We start from the raw sequence: 23491 nt of genomic DNA, 5'->3' as shown, positions 1-23491 counted from the left end.
ATGGTGCAGACCCCCCAGACTGAGCTGCAGCCTTTGCTCTCAGATGAGTGCCCACCATTCTGCCTTGAGGGTCAGGTAGGACGAGTGCCCTTGACCTGTGCAAACAGTCATAGAACAGTGCCCGGTTATGTGTACGTCAAGTCTCCCACTCAGCCAGCAGAATGCCACTCCTTCGAAGAGGCGCCTGCCCTGCACACCCCTCTGCGCCGCAGCCTGGTCGCCAGGGCTGCCTTCTGTAGGAGTGGCCCCCCTTACTCCTGTCCCCACCCATGCATCGTCAGCTGCTCTCATGAGACCTGCTGGCTCCTGGCTGGTCTCTGCACTTCCCCAGGGTTTCCCTGGCTCAGGAAAACTCCCTGTATGCTGCGATCCCCCACTCCACTGCAGAACACACCTGCGCCTGCACTGGAGCTGATCGCCTTGGTGACATCATCTTCATCGTCATCACATCCACACAGAACAGAGTATCTGTCCTACATTCACACAAATTTGATAAAAATATGAGTTTCTCTGTATCTCAAAAAAAAACCCCAAACCCAACATCACCCTGAGAATAAATGTTCTCAGTACAGCCAATCCTCACCAACCAGCCACACCATGCAGCGCCTTCGTACAAGGGCTACCACAGGCTCCCATAAGGACAAGGAGCCCCATCCATCCCAGCAAGTTTTCACACAATGTTCTTTATTCAAACGGCATCAAGTATTTGAGTTAAAATCTTGAAGACTTGTATTTAGATATTTTCTATTAAAAGATAGCATCTCATTGTACATAAATATTTTTTGTCATAAGCCTGCTGTAACAGCCTCCTTGGAGTACTCCTCTGGTCTTACCATTCATAAAAATCTTTGGAAAAATATTGAGAATATATGAACTTTTTCTGACTCTTCCTGCATTGAAATAAAAGAGAAAAAAGTCCTTGGTTTATGGTTGTGTCAGTAAGAGCTAGATGTATTGGTTTATAATATTGCTTGCCAATAGTACTAACATTCTAAGTTGATAACAGCGTTCAATGATTTCTGAAATTAATTTTTTTTATTATGAAAATTAATAGGAATTTTTACTCACTTTTATTAGTGGGAGAATATGCCAAATATTCATCTTCTCTACTTTTGACCTGGCTGACTAGTTTTTATTCTTTTAGATGATGCTATCATTTATAGTTGAGAGGTAATGCCAAGGCATTTTTGATTAATTTACTGAAGCAACTGGCTATAATTTATATCCCTTTCAGAAAGCTGGAGGGAAAGGAGGAAACAGTCACTATGCAAATCCCTCCAAAAAGACTTATACGAGCACAGGATTGCTTTTTGCCTTCCTCTGCCACACAAAGCAGCAGTAAGTGAGGCAGGAACCCAGGATCCCTGTCCCCCTCCAACCCCTGGCTTTCCAAAAATCACATCTGGAAGATATAAAGGAGAAGCTGCTCTTCCGCTCAAAGGATCTTCCACTTGGGAAAATACATCAGTCAAAATAAACGCATGTATTGGCATATATATGTACACACACACTCTCTCTCTCTCTCCATGTATGTACATATGACACTACAGTTTAATTTGTGTGATTTCCAATGTGGATGCACTTATTTAGGTATGAGTGACTTTCTGCTGTATGGGCAGAGTTTGGGGGAAGAGTACATGATGTTCTTTTCAAAAAAGATATATGCATGAATGGGCCACCAAAGTGAAATTACACATAAAGTGCAAATCTAACATTGACTGTCTTCAGCCTGCTTGACTTCCTAACTTTAAATGGCTGGCTTAGCATAGCTGTACAGTCTGCAATAATTTGTGTGTGTGGCTTGCTCTCCTACTGATTACTGTTTATAGGCTATAACTAAAAAAAAAAAAAAAAAAAAAAAAAGGTGTCTCAGGGATTTTTCACACACAATGCTGAACATGTACCTGAGAAGAAAAAGTTAAAAAACCCACAACCTTATCTGTTCACTAAAAAGTAAAAAAGCCCTGTATCTGTGAGTGGTCCAAATGTCACAAGAAAGCTGTAAGTTCAAAGGCATTAGTACATTCCCCTGTTATGAAAGATGCAGTGTGAAAAATCTTTTAGGATAATCTTCTCCAAATCATTAATTCTCTTCCACTTACATGAGAACAGAAACACCAGATCTTTTTACGTAGATTATCATAAAAATCACAGCCTGGAGTACTTCTCACTAAACTTTTGAGGTCTCACACACAACCTGGTCTTTTCCCAGCTGCTTTGAAGGACAGATCCTTACTTTAGGATTATCCTATTTACATCATTAGGTAAAATACCCCCCCACACACACTCCAAAAGTCCCAAAAGCTGCATCTTAATTGGAAAGAAAAACTGATAAGCACGAGAACCAGCGGTTGTTACTGCAAACTAATGGCTCTGGATCATCAAACCCCATGCAGCTGCCTTTCTGCCAAACAACAATACATGAGTTGTAAAACTAAGGTGCTTGAAAATAAATCAAACACCAAAACTAAATTACTGCCAATGAGGACATTGCATTTTAGTGATAAAAATGCACAAAGCACCGTCCAATTTCAAGCTGCACTAATTTGAACATAATCCTTACATGTAAGTCATTATTTATGGGAAATAATAATTTGAAATACTGACAGTACAATTTATATCTTAATAGCTGGCATGCTGACCGCTAAAATGGTTCACACAGCTGCCTGTTTTTATACTATGTGAACTGCTACGGTAGTGCAAAAATGAAAGTTATTTTCATCGATGCCCATGCCGAGAGCGCACCCGTACTCTGAGGGCAAAGGGCACCGGTGGGTCAGTGGCAGCAGAGCTCTCATTTTACATCCCTTTGCTACATGTCTGATTGCCTGCCTTAAAATACCAAAGTTTTACTGGAGAATTTCGCTCCTTGTCAGAGGAACATTTAAAAACCAGCATCTTCTCTTGTCAAGGGTAATATTTATGCACATGAAAAAAAAAAAAGAAATTGCTGTGACAGTGTAAAAGAGTTGTGAGTTTGCGAGGGGAGCGCAGTACGAGTCTGGGCGCTTCTGCATCACCTTGGCAGTGATGCGTGGAAGGAAGGACAGCGGCTGCTGGGCAGCCACCCCACGACGCTCCTCGTTCCCCCTCTCCTCTCCCTGCTGCAAGGACAGTCCCAGGGTAAGGAAGAAAAATACCATTCTGAAGTGTTTTGCAGTTGCTTAGCAACTGCTACAGAAACCCAGGAGATTTCAGTCAATGAACTGGCATACAAACCTCTAAACATGTCGACGGTGACATGAGGAGCTCCACCACGCTGTCAGACATCTGAGCCCTGGGATGCCCCCAGCCCCAACACCAGCACGTTCCTCCTCACCTTTCAAACCTGCTTCCAGCCTCCGCTTACTCATCCATCCCAAAACTCCCAGAACCACAGAAAGGCACAGCAAAGCGCCTGTGTGCTGGTAACGAGATTATTTTTAATTGCGAAGAGGCTGGCTACACCCTTCCCTCAGTTCCCACACACCTACGAACCATGACTGCTTTAAAAAGCAATTGAGACTGAAAAGCTGCCCCTGAACCAGCCCTCCTCCTGTGGTAGAGACCAGGTTTCTTCCCAAGCCATGCAATGTATAGGCAGTGACCATTACCAGCAATTCCCATGCCTGTTACTAGTTTCAGTGGGAAGCGATGGCCAAATTGCATAAACCTTTTGGCCTCTGTAATCACACACCATCGTCATGCCTCGTGGTATTTTTTTTCAAGCCTGAGACATAGGGTGTATGCAGAGATTTTGATGGGGAACAAATATTCTTCCATTGCTCTTCTGTAAACTGCTACTAGGTCCACATAATTTATATAAACTTAAAGAGATGATACAAGGAAGCTATGCTTGGGGAAAAAAAAATCTTTTCTGTTTTAGATGCTTCACTGCAGAAGAGTACATGGGACACACACACACACACACTACACCGCAGTGCAACAAGTTTTAAGTAATCAGTATAGAAAATTATGCTAAGGAAAAGTAAAAATTTATGCTGGAAATCAAACCGTTTCTAACCACTGCAGCAGTTAGGTTCAGAAAGAGCTTTTCAGGAGCAGCAACAGGGCCAAGAAACTGCAGCCACGTCTGAGCCTGTCTATCCTGTCCCCTCCACAGGCAGCAGAGGAAAAGGACCACGTCTACCACCCAAGCTGGTCAGAGAAGCCATACCCACACCTGCCCATTTCTCTCAACCGATGGTAAAAGGCACCAGGGCAATGGGATCGACTTAGCCCAGCCAAGGGGATCCCACTCTGGGGGCAAGCTGCCCTGGCGTGGGGGGCTGCAGGGGCAGTTGAGGGACCCCTCTCCGTCCCAGCTTCCCACTTACAGTGACATGAAACAGCCAGAGCTGGGAATCTGCCTGGCACTGGCGGTGTTGTGCATTTTCTGTGACGCTTCCAGTACTCATGCGCTTCTCTCATGCGTTACCTTTACAATAAAATAACTTTAAAAAAATGGTGCCCCCACTGTAAGCCTAGAAGAAATATACCGCCATATTTCTAACAAACAGGAACACTTATCAGAGTCACATTTGAATTTCAAGGTACATCTTATTTCCTGTGCTTACTTCAATCCTTAAAACAGGAAATTCCTTAATTTTAGTCTTGTCCCTCCTTCCTTTAAATTAGTACCCAGTTTTCAAAACTTATCTGCTCTAAGTTATCATCAGTGAGTTTTATTTATGACAGGGACCAAGTAGACCTCTGTGACAGTGTTTCACAAACATCTCACTCTGCACCTCCAAGGGACCCATTACATTCTTTATCCTCATAATTCTTAGTATATTGAAAAGAAATAATACAAATTCTTAGAAACTTAAGAAAGCTACTGCTTGCAGATCTCTTCTAAATATCTAATAGCAGTTAATGTTCAGAAGTTTCTTGATTTCTTTTAACAATGTCCCAATGATTTTAATAGCCATGCACTCCCAAGTGTTTTTATGTGAACACTGGAAATATACATAAAGCCATCAATAAATAAGTTTTGTGTTGTTTGGGTTTTTGGTGGTTTTTTTGTTTTTTGTTTTTTTTAATGAACTGACCACACAGTAGCATTGCCAACCGCCTTCACTGGGAGCTAGTGAATGTAGCACAGTTTTGAATAATCTGGCAAACAAAACTGGACTTAAGATTTTTAGGCATCTATTAAAAAAAAAAACCAAACCAAACCTACCACCAGACCTGAAAGGACAACAACAAACCCCCCTTGGCTTTCCAGAATGGTATTAAACAGAGTTACCTAATTAATACTTGGAACCACAATGTGGGTTGGACCTGTGTCACTCCTGTTTCATACAGGAAGAAAAGCACTTGGGTCAGTGGAAGAGAAGTGAAATTCTTATTGCAATTTCTGGCTCCTGAAGAAAGGCCACTTCCCCTCTGTGAGGCCACAACGCAATGCTTCAGGTCTTCTGAAATGACACAGCTACCTTTGCTCCCACAGCCACCACACCTACAAATTATTTTGTGAAGCACCAGAAAATACATACCGAGTTTGTTTAGGACCTTCAATACCAAACAGCACCATGAGAAGTTGTACTTCATTTCAGCATTCCTTAAGCTGTCCTTTATCTTGTATTAACATTATTTTTTATCTTCTTTCACAGGACAATTTGCTTTTCTAACCAACAGTAATTCTCACTGCATACAAATCCACTCATCTAGAAATGCCACTGGACTAGACTTGTTCTCTGTAATCAGTGAAGACACCTCAGCAAGTTTCTGTCATGTTACAAGCTTTTGCCTACCATCTGCACAGAAAAGTCTTCCCAGCAGATACAGTTCTCCGGATGCACTGTTACAAGTACAAATGCAGGTCCTTCTGAAAAGACCTTTTTCTAGGTCCTAATTGCAAAGTTACTAATATTCATTTTGCAAGATTGCTTGGTGATACAAGGTAAATTAAAAGACCACAACACAGAAGAGCACACTGAATTGATTTAATAGTATTAGCTTTTCCCAGGTAGAAAGGATGTAAAACAAAGCAAAAAGGTAACTGTTTGAAAGCGTAATGACAAGGTGACTTAGGGTGGCATTATGGAGACAGGAAACCAACATTGTGACAACAAAGGAGAGATGATAGATAATGCTAGGATATCTTATCAAGAGTTTCAGTACTGGGTACAACAGGGAAGAAGGAACCAACAAAAAGATGTAAAGAGTGATGATACAATCGAAGCCACAGGCTTGGGAAATGCTCTTTCAAGCAATATTCAGAATTGATGTAAGTGGGACAAGGCTGCTTTCATCCAGGCTAGAAAAGTGACGGCGCAGTACTTCAGTAGTAGGATGAGAGACACGGATGGAAGATTTCACAGTGTGGGCAGAGAGGGAAGGTTGCATCTTAGATATGTCACACGGGGAAAATCTTCAAGATATGGGCTTCCCCTGCTTGTGAGGGCCTTGGGAGAAATAAAGCAGGGGTAGGAAGGACTGGTCAGTTTTTATTCCACTGATACTGTATTTGATGACTACTTTTTTATGCATCCATTTTTCATTATTATTTCAAAAGATTGACAGGTTTAAGGCAGGAAGAGAAAGATATTTTCTGATTCAAGTGGATTGCAGAATTTTTACCTTAGGGAGAAATTATGAAACTGGTATAAGTGCTGCTTTGTCTGGGAAGATCATCATAAAGGCTCCTTAAGACATAAGGCTCTCAGTAGGCTAACTTAATAGCAATTACACTAGCAACACAAGCAAGTGACCTTCATTGATAAGAAATATTGGGACAGTTCAGGGGTTTAAAAGACCCTGAAAGCAAATTCAAGATTCCAGCTGAGCAGATGACAACTTAGGAGAGAGACTAACGTTAACCCTGTTTTTATGTACTTAAAAATTATACAGCCAAAATCACATCACAGAAATAAAGGTTGTAATCTAACCGTATCAGACGCAACTCAAGCATTCAAAACTTATGCAGACTATTTAAGGACTTACTTTCAAGGGAGAGTACATTTAAAGAAGTACAAATCACCTCAGGTGACAGCTCATGTGAAACAGGGATGTTAAGGAAATCCCCCTGGACTCCAGAACAATGCTAAAATCACGCTAGATACAACAGGGACTGAAACAGAATTGCACCTAGTATGGTTTTGCTCTTTGAGAGGGAAAAAAATCAATTATTTTTTTTGAGCCTGTATCAGTTCTGCATTTGTAACTGGGTCATCTGACTTCTCCCACAAGTGCAAAAAATTGAAATGAATCAGTAGTGAAAACTAACCTCATCAGACTGTTTCTCAGTATTAGCAACTTATTTTCTAAACATGATAAACAACTCCATTTTGAAGACAAAACGCAAACAGGGTCCTCGTAAGCATCACTGTAGCTAAGTTTCTGTCCTCTTTATAGAAAAAACACACAGAGCTTCCAAATTTTTCCATAGCAGAGCAAGAGCACTGATGCAGTGGGACAAGGCACAGGGTCGTGCTTTGGTTGGTACTTCTGGCTGAAAGAAACCAAACCTTGTAATGATCTCAAGCTATTATAACAATCTGAAGAAGTCTCACCTATGTCCCAGTGTTCTTCTCAAAAGCACCTGGTGCAGATCTGCCTTTGTGCAACTTCATAGAATCACAGAATGCTTTGGGTTGGAAGGGACCTTTAGAGGTCATCTAGCCCAACCCCCGTGCAGTGGGCAGGGACAGCTTTAACCAGATCAGGTTGCTCAGAGCCCCGTCCAACCTGACCTTGAATGTTGCCAGGGATGGGGCCTCCACTGCCTCTCTGGGCAACCTGTTCCATTGCTTCACCAGCACTGGAAGAACAACTTGCAATTGTTGTTCAACACTACTGGGCTTGGTGTTATGGGATCTTCCAACTGGAAGGTTTCAGGAAGTACAAAAGGAGCTCATCCAACACCTTCATGCTTCCAGAAGCAGCAAATTGCTAAAACCATTTTGAAGATCTGACATTAAGTCCCTACAAGTAGTAAATTCGTCCTTGGGGGAACACCATATACATACTCCAAGTAGCTGAACAGGAACTCCTTCTGCCACTTCTCTTACCTCATCCCTGTGGAGTTTGGCAGGACAGGACCACATGACAAAGCGACGGTCGCGCCAGTAACAGCCTATCACTTGCTGCTGGCAGCACTGAGCCCATCTCAGACTTGTGGTGCCGCCTGATTTACGGGCAGGTCCCACTTTTATTGAAGAATTTCGCATCTATTGTTTGCAATGTGTCCATATATATCATGAAAAGGAAATGAAAAGCAAGTTTTACACTTCAAAACACAGAACAGGACTTCTTGCTTCAGATGGCCAAACAGTCCTTGAAATTGAAATTCACAGCACGTGTGAGCATTATAGACTTGGGAAGAAAAGGGGCTGGAGGACAGACAGAGGAAGAGACAGTTCAAAAGCACACATGCAGGAAGGGAAAGAGCAGGGAAGGGAGACTCAAGCTGTCAGTACAAACCCATTCCTTCTTCATGCATGTTTGTGATACCTGACAAGACAACTTCTCCACTACTACAGGTTACCTTCTAAAGGATTTTCAAAAGACAATTGCATGGACCAAAGAAAGTAATCTATTCAAGTGTAAAAGGCTTAACTTCTAAGCTAAAATGAAACAAATGGGGGGAAATGGTACAGTTCACAGGGATTAAAGGATTTATCTAATTAATTTTTGAAAATCCAACAACAAAAAACAAAGTTCAAAACTTCCTAGTGGCTATGACTGAAGCTGATGTGTTAAGCATGGAACTAAGCAAGCTCTCATAAATAGACTGGTTTCTTTCATCATCAAAACTGATTTTTCTATTATTATTATTATTATTTTTGCAAGTGCTTCACTGTCTTAGAAATGTTTCAGTAACATTTCTAAAATGTTATGTCAAGACCTGTGAACAAGCTGGAAAAACTAAATCCCACACCATATTTGAAGACGGAGTATTAGAAGAGAAAACATGGCATTGCCATGTATGTAAACAGTAAAAATCCAAATGCTTAGGGGAACAGAGATAATGGTTTCTGCAGCTTCAAATATAAAACCTCAGGTCTGTATGCTCTGTCACTTATCTTGGCCAAGACGTAAACAAAGATGACCCCTCTTCAACCCCAAACAATATAATACTAATGATGATGATCATTTAAACAAGGGGAAATTTGACTTTAATGGGGGTTGAAAAGGGGAAACAGTGTTAATGCTATAAGGCAAGATCCCAGGCTTTGAAGGGACCTGATGAAGAACTTTACAAGTATCCCTTTTTCCCTACAAAGTTATCCAATTCATGCTACAAAGGATGCTCACAGACAGCTTCCTCCAACACCGCCCCTGAGGGTCACCTCGTGCTTCATTTGTATATTCCAAAGAGATTAAATGTAATTTTAGTAGTCAGCCTTGTCCAGCTTCCTAATTTTCAGCAATGCTGTCAGACCTACACAGCTACCGTGGGCTGCAGAAACAGGGTTGAATACCAGCAGAGCAGTAATTATACATATGTAGGACTCCAAATCGTACAGAAATACAAAGTGCTTGTAGAGAGCTCTCAATTCAGGCCAGTTTTCCCATGCTTACTACTTCATTTGGAGTTCTGTTTTTGAGGAAGGCAGTCTAGCTGAGGGTGCACCTCCCTGTTCTGACCCAGAGCCTTCTGATCTCCTGTCATGCAGATCTCCTCAAGTGCTTTGTGCCCACTTAAACTTAACATGGTCCCTAACAAAGATGTAATTATGTATAAGTAGTGCCCAACAGAAACCATCTAAGAAGAACAAAGCTTTCTTTAAATCAATTTTATCCAGCATTTTTGACTATTCAGACTTAGCATATTATTGTGGAAAGGAAAAATATCTAAGTGAGATTTACAAAGGCTGCATAAAGCATAGAAACCCATTGTGGCCGGTATGAAATGGCATTTGTATATTTAAGAAAAAATGTAAAAACAATCTCCTTCTCCCTTTTCCACCCCTGATATTCCCCAGTTTGTCCTAGCCTCCAGGTATGTTTATACATCAGCCAGAAACAGGTAGATGCATACATATACATGTGAACATTCATAAGTTAGGATAGGTATAAAATGTGAAGTAATTTTGGATAGCAGAACTAATATATAAATATAACTTTAGCCTAGAGTTGCGAGGCCTGCTTGGTCTGCTGTTTAGACACCTCTAGTTACAGAATCACAGAACAGCTGAGGCTAGAAGGCACCTCTGGACTCTGTCTAGTCCAACCCCTTGGTGAAAGCACGGCCACCTAGAGCAGGTTGCCCAGGACCATGTCCCAGTTGGGTTTTGAAGATCCCCAAGGACAAAGACTCCATAACCTCTCTGGGCAACCTGTGCCAGTGTTTGGCCATCCTCAGAGTAAAAAAAAAAAAAAAAAAAAAAAATGGTTTACTTATGTTTAAATGGAGTTTCCCGTATTTCAGTTTGTGCCTGTTGCCTCTTGTCCTGTCATGGGATACAGCTAAGAGCCTGGCTCTGTATTCTTTACTCCTCCCCATCAGGCATTTATATACACTGATAATTCCATACTTAATTTTAGGAGAAGCAGAAAAAAACCTCTGTGTAGGATCCTAATGCTTCCAGTACTGTGTTCTGCAAAAGCCAGAAGACTCGCTGTAAATGGCAGATGTACATATTTCTTGGAGATGAGGGAAGCATCAATCCAGTTTCAGCAAGCTTGCAAAAAAATTCAACAGTGATTCAACACCAGATGGATTTAGTATTTGTAGATGTCTTCTAAGAATGGATTTGTTTTAAGAGTTAGTTGCAGACATGCTTTTGATGCAAATTTAGGCTTCAGAGTCATGCTGAAGTAAAATAAGAAAGTACAAGTTGCTTTGTAGCATGAGGAAAGAAAAAATACTTGCAGAAACGCTGGCTCTTTAGAGAGCTAAAAATCACAGTCAATAGTAAAAAAGCATCCCAGTTTTTCTACATGTGCCATAGGAAAAACTCCCCATTGAGCCACACTACAGATGAAGAATCCAAATCCTGTATTCTCTAGCATGGGATGATGGCACGATCTGCTTGGCTTTTGCTCTGTGAGGATTCAATGAGGGCAGTCCACAAAAGCTCCTCCCAGGGCAGCGCCTCTAGGCAGGATCCTTCAGGCACCCAGTGCAGCAAATGTGCCAAGTAGCCAGCACAAAAAAGAGCAAAATAAATGTGACTTTAAGGCAGTATGCACCCACGCAGCTCGGAGCCCTGCAGGCAGCAGTGAAGCTGTCGAGATTCAGGTCAGTAACGTGCCATTGCTGCCCGAGACACCTACGAAGAGCAGGAGGAGCAGAAGCAGCTCCTCGGGTCAAGCTCTTACAGAAGCACAGCTGGTATGAGGTACCTGCGTGGAGGCAGGATGAAAAGGAGCCCCATTTGCAGAAACGATCAGCAAAGCTCATTAATCACTTCGGAAAGGCCCGATCTAGAGATGACAGGAGGATGACAGGAAGATGAACAGAGATGCTTGCTTTCAGTAAAGAGGTAACAGGCTGAGAGAAAAAAAGCAGATATGTCAGACTTGGAAAGGTCAGGGGTAAGATTTGTATTTGTCAGAATAAGCTTTCCAAGCAGGAACCAAGGACATCTTGCTCCAACAAATAAACAATATTAAAGGAAAAAAAAAAAATCAAGCACATTTGGTAAGAGAATTTAAATTCTTCACCTGCGTGCCATCCTTGGACACCTCTGCCTGCAAGGTATTTTTGCATATCCCCCCACCTCCACCAAGAAGGGAGCAGTGGCTGCAAAGATGTCAAAGAGCACATGGTTGAATGGCAGACAGAAACTGAAAGGCAGAGAGAGAAAGATTGGAGAGGGAAGAAAAAAAAAAAAAGATAGATTTGAATGGGAAAATGGGGCAGACAAATTTAGAAAGGAGGCGGCAGCGAGGCAAGAAGAAGAGAACTGTGGGGAAGAGAGAAACAAGAGGCACCAAAACACTGAAGGACAACGACACTGTCTATTTTGAGGTCGTTCTGTTGCACCCACCATGGTACCTGCCTTCCACACAAAATTAACAGCAGTCATACTGCCTCTGCTGGGCTTCACCCAGTCCTTGGGGAGGTAGGGGCCAAAATAGCAATCTCTGTGCTCCACAACATGCTAAAGGAAAATGGGGGACACACACACACACACGACACAGACAGAACTGGACTACGGATTGCAGTAGGGTTGACGTAACAGTAATGGAAGAGGAAGGGATGTAATTTATCAAATCCCTCATACATCTTCTGACTAGACTGCTGTTGTAATGTCACAGTGGAAATACAAAGCTGCACACTCATTTCCAGATGACTGCAATGCCCAAAATACCCAATGCCAATTATGACACTGAGACAGAAGGAAATCATCCTTACCCTGGGAAGTTCGTACTGTAAGTGCTTATACAGACAGGAACAGTTATACTGATCTTATAATATTTTTCACTCTTTTTAAAGACATTTGCAGTGATGGTTTATGATCCTAAAGCACAGACTGTTCAGCCTACCTTGCAAGCCCACAGTCTGTGGTCACATAAAAGATACTTCACCTTCACCGTCTCTGTTTCTCCCTTCCTCTCCAGCCTTTTTCTGCCTAGATTATACAGGCAGGAAACGCTTTGGAACAGGGACTGTCTCATATCATGCATTTGCATTACAAGCCAACATACCACACTGTATTAACATCTCTCCTTCAGTATCATTACCTACAAAACCTGTACACAAACCTTAAAAGAATCAATTATAACCATGGACCCTAAACAGATGCAAGAGCCAAATATTCCCAAACTTGTGAAACATATGCATACCACTGCAAACCTGGATATTCACATTTCTCTCCAGTTAAATGGCACAAATAACCCATACAAGTTGTATTACACATGGCATAACTTTGCTACAGAACGTGTTTCTACAGACTTCCTAATCCAGGAGCAGAACAGCCTAATTTTTGGGCTAGTCTACCAACTTCCAGAATGCTAAGCTCCCTTAAAGCAAGAATTCGATATCCTTCTTTCCCATTAATTGGAGTTTTATAGTACACGCATTCATATTAGGACAGTATGAATGAATGCAGTAAAATCATACTACAAGACCCAACAGATACGCAGCCAAAAAAGGTAGATGGTCATATAATCATCAGCAGTATAAATAATACACTGTTTCAATTAATAAACCAATATACCACAGAAGTATGAGACAACTGCATGACAGGGCACAAAACCAAATAATGTCTGTTATTGAATGGAATGGACAATTCATTGTAAATATGTCATTTTTAAACAAGTGAGAATCTGGGTTGGAAACTTCAGCTGCTTTACTGAAAGGCTGTAGCAAGTATTGTGCCTACAGGTGGCTGAAGCACATCCATGAAAGACAATGCAAAATTGAGACAGGAATCTTGTTACCAGGATTACGCAGACAATAGCATCCAGGATTACCATTTACCCATTGTATTCTACATTAAATCTATCTATAAAGCCACACTTAATACTGCAGGTAATACATTTAAGAACAATTAAAATTAATCATAACAGGAGATTAGATGTAAAAAAAAAAAAAAATTAATACTATCCATTTTGTTTTCAATTCACCATACCACTGCAGCTGCGAGAACCACAGAAGACATTGCTGCTTCCATTCCCTGCTCTATAAAACACGACCTTCCTCTAAACGTTGCAAGTGTTGGACAGGCAGATGCCTAGAGCGAGGCACATTTCATCTGCTGTTCAAGTTTCTGACTCCACATAGTCAGTCCCCAGAATAACTTGTGCCGGGCAGATAAGAGCCCCTGGGAGGGGAAGGGCAGGGCAGGGCAGACCTTCCCCACCACCAGCCCTTGCCTGTGCCCAGTCCCTGGGCATGGGGAGCACCTGTGCCCCCGAACTGGGGCAGCAGCCATCTGTATACACAGAACATGATCACATTTCCAACCCCGTTTAATTAACGTGCTGCTGCATCTGTGTGGGAAGAATGTCATGACAGTAAGGCCTCCCCAACCTCACGTACACCTTGCGGAGCCTGCAGAGGGAATCTCCACCAAGAGGGCTCACCCTGTGCTTCCCCACCACCCAGCCCAAAAGTTTTAAGGTTTAAAGAATAAAGAGACCTTCACCCAACAAAACACAGAGAACAGGCTATTGATTTCCCATAAACTCTCAAAATGTTATAATAAGCATTTATAGATAGGCTATTGAATGTCTGGATCATTTAAACAGACAGACATTTCACCAAAGTAATACGGAGTTGGTTGCAAAAACAGAGGAAAAGGAAAAAGGAGCTTTAGGCCACAATGTGACTTTCCTCATTTTAATGTAAACCCTTATACATACATCACTTACTGCTACTCGGCATAAAAATTATAAGGCATATAAGTGCAAATCCTGCAAAATAAACACTGTGGTAAGACTTTAAATCCCTATGACTGTTTTTCAGGGGTATCTCTTTCATTGCTAACAGACTACAAAAAAAAAAAAAGCATTAACCTTAAGCATCATCTTTCCCCTTTAGACTTGGTATGGTTTTAAGCAATACAAAATTCACTCACACGTGTAGCAGTAAAAAGACGTAATATCTTAATAAACCAGAGCTAGTGTAGCACTGTTTGTTACAGGCACTCAGTTTACTGCATATATCCATCTCCAGCTAGCAGCCAAAGCTAGTGTTTCTGAAAACACTACTCTTTGAGGAGCATTTATGCTTCTATTGGATTATAATGAGTGTACTGGTGTGACGTTGAAAGTGTTAACAACATATTAATTTCTACACAAACATATATTAGATGGTCTAAGTGATTCTTCCCCAGCTATATATGTACATATACGAAACACTTAAGACCTTGATTTTTGTAACACTTTTGTGCCCTTACCACACATGCATATACACATACACTGTGCTTTCCTGGTTAGAAAGAAAGTTTCCCTTTCACATAACAAAGGACTTGGAGATTTATCTACAGAGCAACATACCAGAAATAAGAACCATTCACAGAGGCGCACAGCAAACATGCTATACATGCATCTCCTAACAAAGAGAAACTAAAAACTTTTACATCGAGAAACTCACTGGCAAAACTTGAATATAAAATCTCATTCAGAATAATCTGAAGTGTGCTACATTTCCTGTAGCAATACGCTGGTTATAGTTAAAATATGTTTATAGCAACAAAGATGACAACTTTTTTAGAGAGTAATCCATATGAACTGTTGCTTCATTTTCTTTGTTTAGCCAGAAGAAAAAGGAGGTTGCAACAAAAGAAGAAGCAATAACAAAGTAGCTTATTCCTTGCTGTTGAGGCATTGCAAGTCTAAATTACCCTGTCACCAGTTCTAGTTTCATGATTGCCATTTTTTCTGGTGATGCTTGCATAGATCATCACAGCTCTTTTTGGAGGTAGAGATGCCCACACCTAATCAGCTGCTGGTGCACCATTTCAGTTCCAGTGGGTGGTGGTATTACCTGTACCCACCACCAAAAATACGCTAACTTTTACAGCATTTTTCCAGCTGTGCTTTATGTTACTTAAAAATAGTGATAGCTCAACACACGAAACAGAAAATATCAGCCTCTCAGCTCCTGAAAATAAACTGTCTGGATATGGTAAATAATTCAGCTGGGAATATTACTTTCTACATTTCTTTATTACTAACATTGCCATTATGTACTCCTTCATGGGATGCTGTTGCAAAGGTCATAAAGATGTAGATAAATTACTTCAGGTAAGCCTCTGTTAAAAAAGGCAAAACACATAGATGAACTTAAAACCTCTTTAAGACACTTTTGGTTGGTAATTTGGAGCAACGATGGAATATGAAACAGCCTGAGAACAACATGCCTTAACATCCCGAGTCCTCCCTGTCCAGGCTTAACTGTTACTATGCAAAAATGCCATTTTCCAAGTCTGCATTGAAGAAAACAACTTTGGAAATAAAACCCAGGTGAATGTAGACACCAAGGTAACTATTTGAGCCAACAGAAAAATTGCAAAGAAACTGGCATGCACCAGCTGTGATTAAACCTCCCAAATACTTTTCCTTTTGAATACGCTATCACAAATAATAAAGCACACATATCCGTTGTACCCACAGCCATATAAAGTTAGCAATCAAATAAATGTCCACGTTTAAGGGTATCTACTCAGAAGGTAATACAGTTCCATACCATATAGTTTGAGAGTGAACAACTTAAATTTTGCTTTGGTTTATACAGTAGGAAAAACATCTTCATGGATAGGTGCGGAGGGAAGATTAAAGACTAATACCAAAAGAGCTCCCGTTCCTAACACCTTTCTGATCCTGGCTGAGACAATCTACTCATACCTCAGACGCATGGTGGCAGCCAGCCAGCCAGATGACTGGTGACTTAATATACAAGTTCATGTGGGCTCTTGGAGTGTGACACGGACAAGGGCATTAACTTAGAAGTCTCAACAGTCAGCCTCAATATTCAGAAGTCATCAAATGAGGCATGACTATATTAAGACACTTTTTTTTTTATACTTCATGCTTGCTTCCTTCTCTTCTGAACAGCTTTCACTGTAAAATGTGCTCATTAAATATGCATGCTTTTTATAGGAAAAGTTGTGATCAATTGATGCATAGGTCAAGTATGAAAAGAACTTAAATGACTATGACGCTATGATAAATACTGTAATAGCCTCAGAATCACAGATGAAAAGATTGGCATATATATCTTGTTTCATTCTGCTGCTGAAAGCAGTTCTGGCAATAAACAAGGCTTTGGGCCAAAATTCAGCCTTTGAGAACAATACAGAGAGACAGAGACATAAAATACATGTGCGTGCAACCAAAGGACATACTGCAATCTACCAGGCAGGGTGGCTTTAGTTTCATTTTGAAAGCCACTTAAAATAAAACCCTGTGGAAGAAACAAAGAATCCACCCAAACATGAAGGCTCCAGCAGCTTTGTTGAAAGAACAATAGCATATTACTCCTCATCCCTCTATCTTGTTGCAAGAGAACCATCAAGATAGTTATTGCTGTGATCAAATTAAAGAACACTTCACAGAATTATTCTTTAAACTAATCACTATTTATAGAGATTTATCTTCATGTGCCAATAGTTATAAATGCTCCAATTCAATTCTCTGCAGAGAACATCCCAATAAAAGAAATATTTCCATTAGCATAACAAAAGGCAACCAGTAAAATTACTCACATGCACAGGCTCAAAATTTCAATTGAAAGCAATATTCCAGTATAAATAGAGTGTATTTTTATACTAAATCCACTCTAATGATATGTTTTGTAATCTGATGGCTCTCCCGACAGAGTACACATGATATTAATGAAAGCAAGATCAAATTAAACAGATGACATGATTAACAGTATTCATTTCATGCACGACTCTCTTACCGAAGAGATAAAGACCTGAAAGTAATCACCACCAAGTAAAACTCCTTCACTGACCTCTCCCCTTGCAGCTAGCGGTCCTTAAGTACTGATGTTTTGCAACAAAGACCAGTGCCTTTCATCTGCGGGCTTTCTTTTACGCTACAAGCTGAGCACCTCTCCCGTTGCATGCACACAGTACCTCTGTATCTATGTCTGTAATGCAGCATAAAGATTACTGGGGAAACCTATCAAACCGGCAGGCAGCAACCTCGCCCGCCAATAAGCGCGAGGCACATGCAGAATCCAGCACATGCTCGCTGAGGCTCGCAGGCTGTCACCCCTGCTTAGCAGGCTGCTAATCTAATTATAGCCGTTTGCCATAGCACGGGGCTGCTGAGGCACCGCGCGCGAGGAAACGAGAGCTGAACAGATTACGCCTTTTGGCCGAAAGCATCAACATTTGGGATTTGTTATTTGCCTGGGTGCATGAAGATAAAATTCCTGTTTGGGTTTGGGTTGTTGTTTTTCCGAATGATTCACCTATGAGGGGGTTTGTCTCCATCTCTGGAAAAAAGGATATATTTAGGAGTGCTCTTTCAGAAGCTGACCACTTGTAGTTTGCTAGGTCTATTAGAAGGAGACAATAAAATGCAGCAGTTTATTCTGCCAGTAGGAATTCTTGTTTTGAATGTACACGTTACCAGCGTCACACACACAGTAGATCCGAGATCACTTTACGTACAGTACTTCACAATCTGCAAGATAGACCTCAGATCGGCGAGGCACCACACGTGTGCTCTCAGCGCACAGTAGCCCTACAGAAGTCAACAGGACTCCCTCTGTCCTTTACATTTACATGTGGGCAGATACTCAGACGACCCACGGGCTTCTGTGTGCATTGGCACATAAAGTCCTAACTAAGCTTTCATGAGGCTGTGGTGGAAATGCCAAGGAAATTTTTGCCATTATGCAAAACAACTGAATTCATTTGGAAAATACTTACTGTGAGCAAATGCTCCTTATAAGTACGGGGAACTAATTCAAGTAAGCCTTACATGCATCTAATAAATATGTAAGTCCACAAAACAAAGGAATGTTATGATCTAAGAGACCATTGTGTATTTGAAAGACACCGAGAGTTTCTACAATATTGGGTAAATATGAAGAGAGATACAGGCACCAGCAGTTTCATCTTCCTTGATAGCATGTTTCAATTAATCTTCACTCTGATTAGCACAAATCAGAAAACAATCTTCTGAAGTTTCCTGTTCCTACATGGTTCATATAATCACCTAAGCTCTACACTGACCAAAAGGTTTTCAGACATCAGTGGCAAGGTGGAAGTACACAGCCCACTTCTCAGAAGTGCCAGTGCCACCCGTCTCTCGTGAGATACAGTACATTTTTCGTGATCGATATTGGCAAAATATCATAATGCTACACCATTATGCATATACAAACTTTACAGCACATTTTTAAGATGTTCCACTAAGTTACACACAAAACACATCCATAAACATTATACTTATAAGACCCCGAACCCCACTGCAATAATGAATTCCTATGTACCCACACCCACGTTTTTCCCAATTCTTTACTCTTATCACCAGCACCATACAGCAGTATCAGGCACAGTCCAAGTGCATGATATTAAAGGTTGTTTATAAACATTTGTATCTATCATACTTACTTCAGTACAAAAATTGTATTTGCTACTACATAAAATGTTACTAATGGAACAAGACTTCCATGTGGTAACAGTGCAAGACCATATTTATTGACAATATGTAAATAGCTGTGTCACAGCTTTCTTAATCTGCCAGTGAAAATTGCTCATAACGAGTCGCTCTGTGCTAGAAGCAGACTTCATCTCAGCAAGAAAAATATTCTCAAAGCTATATATGGCTAAAAATAAAAATGAAATGCAGGAAGAGTGACATTTTACCCCTTGATTCAACTTGCAGTCAACATTAAGCTTTGTGTTGCAATAAACGAAGGAGGCTATTTTATTAAGTCTTCCTTTTCAGATTACATCATCTAAGGAGCTCATCAATTTTTATAAACTGTGCTTCTTTAAAATACTGTAAGAATATTACAAGTTTCTCAGCAGTACTGCTTGAAGCCAGAAAACTATGCAGGGCAGAAGACTATGGCAGGAGGGGCAGTTATACAAAGGTTAAAAACTTAATTTAAAAAGAGTTCAAGAGACATGGTAAGAAGGGGTGCCCATTTATTTGATGATCAGATCCACAACTATTTTTCTAACAACATTTCGCCAAAGGTAGCAACAGGGGAAGATGACCAATAGTCTTGACTTTAAGTCCTCTGATCCAGCTATTAGGAATGCTGAGTTTGCTAAGCCAAGGAAAAGATACACACACACACGCAAAATAAAGAAAATCAAAGAGACACAAATCATTCCTTTAATCTAATCCACCCTCACAGACCACCAAGGCACCTATGACAGGTGACAAAATGACCAAGAATCCTGTTAGCTGCCACATGACTCTCAGTGTTGGCTCCCTCCCCTGCAAACTGCTGAGCCTGCACGTCCCCCGTCTCTGCCCAGCAGCTCCCCAAGCCCTTGCTGCTCCCTCCTGCGCGGGTCCAGCACCGCTCCCCAATGGTTCAGGTCCTCCGTTAGGATGTTTCCCCATTGACGGCTGCAAAGTTGCATTTCAAGAGACACCCACTTGTCTCTGCAACACAATCAACATTCACCACACCTCTGTGCTTAGCTTAGGAGACTAGTTGTAAGAGTCCAAATATCAATCTTGATTTTAACAGTCACTTCTAGCCGTCGTGACGATGTGCTGGGCAAGGAAGGCATGAGGAACAGCACTGCAGGTCTGATGTTTGGAGCCAGCGGTGGATCGTGAGGGTCCACATTCAGCAAAGGCAAGTGGCTAAAACTCCAACTGAGAATAACGCAGAGCTCCACCAGCCTGCCCCACCGCCTGTGGTGACCGCACATGAGTGCCTGGACCATGCACCAGACCTGGGACAGGATACAGCCATGTATAGGCGTGCCAGCAAGAGAGGCCAAGAGAGGTTTCATGAGGACACAGTCCTCAGCTCCAGCAAGTCTCTGTTGGAAGCGAACGCAAGTTGGCCAATATTCGGCAGACTTTCATCGAAAGCAAAAGCCTGTCCCTGGCACAAGTTATCCGCCTGTGCTAAGCTTCAAGTTCCTGCTCCTCCGCATGGAAACAGAAGGTCTCTACAGTGTTTTTAGAAATTAAACCAAGTTACGTTTTCTCTAGCCCTCTTCCTTGACAGAACAGTTTTCGATCAAAATTTTCCAAAACCATATGGTCTGAGGCAGATGCCCATCACAGAGGGGAGGAGAGAGGAAAACCTATGGGGGTATGATGAATTCATCATATGACACTGAAACCAGCATCTTACAGTGAAAACCGCCTAGCTAGCACATTAATGAATTTTACACTTCATTTAGGCATATCTAAGTGAATTAACAGACAGATGACTATTTTGGAAAGAAGTAACTTTTTGCTATGTTATGATCACTTTTATAAGTATTTCTATATCCAATGATTTCAATACAAAAATATTTTAAATAAAAATTTTCTCATGTGTCTTGCAACTAAACAGGTTTCACTCTGGATACCACTTAACCTTTGACTTAAAAATATACCAAATATTGCTTGGAAACTGCTACCTTAGTTAATTAGATTTTGCAAAGTATAGTAAACATATGGAATGAAAATGAGTTGAGCAAAAAGGCTGGTGAATCAACTTGCTGCATTTCTAAAGGCAATAGTGTGTATATTTCCAAGCTGTAGCCTTGAGAGGTTGAACTGAACCAATTACCCTAATGATTATTTTACTTGGCTTGATACATTCATTACACTTTTAGAAGCTAAACGATCCCATGGTTATGTATACATAACAACAAAATCTTAAGGTTTTTCTATGGTACCTTTTACATTTACACAGATTAAAAGGTGAGGGGACAATTTTCTCTTCCACAATTTTTTCTACATTTCAATTTTCCCTCCCAAAGAAATTTATCTAGTGTTATTTTCTTTTTCTTGTGAAAACTACCTTTGACTTCACAATAGTTATCTATTGGGCTCTCTCCTTTCCTAGCAAGTACTTGGTAGAGTTTGGGAAGTCTGCAGACTGGTGGTAAACTCATCACAAGACCCATTATCATTCATGGAGGAAAATAAAACATGGGCCTACTGTTTGCCATATACATTTTACTTGGGAAGTTACAAATGCCAGACTTCAAGGTTAGCACTCAGCATGGAAAAACCTATGTTCATTTTATGAAGCACAGGGACATTTCTTGGACTGATCCCAATTTCAATCTGGTAAGACAGCAGTTACCTGTACATGTGTGCATATACATGTGTGCACATGTCAACGCTATTGATCACGTTTTTTAAGTTGGTCAGCCAACCTGCAACTTTAGGACCTTTTTTCAAATATGCTAATTGTATTTCTAAACAACCCAGACAGTGCTTCCTCTGGATGCTTAATAACAGGCACAGACATCTCAATATTAAAGCCAGAGATGCTCTGCAGGATGGCACTAAGACTGATTCCTACAGAGTATTTTTTATAGCATTCATATCCACTTTTTTCCTCAGAATTGTAAAACCCAAAAAACCCCACACACCCATGTTCCAAAGGACATTACCATCCCTCGCCTTCACAGACTTACATATCAGCAGTATATTCATCAGAGACCCAACTGACTGAAACAAAGACACCAGTCCATCACTGCCACCTCAGAGAAGCAGGGGAGGAGCAGTTAAGCCATCAGAGAGGTGTGTTTCATCCTACCACTGATGGATACAGTAAAGAAGGATCTGAAGTGAAGCCTGCAGGAGGTTTACTACGCTAAGCACTTGCACTTTGACCACACAAAAGACGTGGAAGAACACAATATTATTCTGTTTGCATCCTTAAGAACACAGAAATGCCAAATTCAAACAATGCCATTTAAAAGACTTCGCATCACCCTGAAACATGCTTCCCACCACATATGACTCCAACACATCACCATCCCAACCTCAACCTTCCATTTCTCCTCAAGTTCCTTCTATTTTTCCTTCAGTGCAATGTTTTCTTCCACCTCTATACCATATTTTAGCAATCACCTCAAAGTATACAAATATCCTTCGTGCCCTCTTGTGTTTCCACCCCACTTATTTTTCCCTCCACTACGTTTCCTCACAGCTGGCAGCAAAGATGCAGTATGAACTGTCCATTTCAGAAGGCAACACACCTATTAGCACCACTGAGACCTTAGCAAAGGCAAAATATGTGTGCTTCCTAGCCACCACTTCATGACCTCTGGCTGAACAGCTAGATGGCCACAAAGTTGGTGAACCACAGAAAGGGACCACACTGATCATCAGTAACAAGTAAGCATAAGAAATAGCCTTAAAGAGCGCATCCAGGCCATAGACCCCATATAGTGCATGCCTGACTCGCATAAAATCAATGATCATGATGCTAGTGAGCCAAAGATTATAAAATAAAGCACAGAAAAAGCAGCCTCTGCTTTCAAACAGCCAAGTGAGAAAGACACGTTAGCAGACTGTAACAAACAGGTTTAAAAAGAGAGAACAAGAAGAAAAAAAAAACCAAACATGATTGCTGTAAGATGCTGAAGTCCTAACACAAGGTATAATGGCAGCAAAAGTCAACTGCTCACAAGGACATGGGAGGTTAAATCTACATTGGACCAAGCCACAAGAGGGCTTCATAAGTGGAGATACATTTTTTGTACTTGATGTGGTGGAAAATAGGGATCCCGAGAGCATCACTTAAGCCAGAAAGCTGACAGACAAGTACAGATTTTCCTCAGTGGAAGTCCAGAAAAAAGAGTTTCCAATATAATAAATATACTTCCAGTACCTCCACATTATTAATCTTCAACACCACTGCTGGCACTTTCTTTTCCTTCTCTATTTAGTAGCATTTTCACTATAACCACCTTACTGCAATGGGTGACACAATCTGATGCTGAGTATATCTAATTGAGATATCTATAGAGTGGCCCAAGAAAATTTTAAATGCAAGTCTTCCATTAGAGGACAGGTGTAATTTTTCAAAAATGCTACGCTGCAAAGAGCGCAGAGGCTGAAGGATGAAGTGCAGCATTCCTCCCTTTGAAGGAGAAACTCCGTCAGGCTTGCTCACTTCTGTAATTAAGAATGTTATTTCCAATTCTGAGTAGAAAGTGCAGCTCCG

This window comes from Pelecanus crispus, chromosome 2, assembly GCF_030463565.1.
Source record: "Pelecanus crispus isolate bPelCri1 chromosome 2, bPelCri1.pri, whole genome shotgun sequence".
NCBI classification, from domain to species: Eukaryota; Metazoa; Chordata; class Aves; order Pelecaniformes; family Pelecanidae; genus Pelecanus; species Pelecanus crispus.
Note: the sequence above shows the minus strand (reverse complement) of the source record.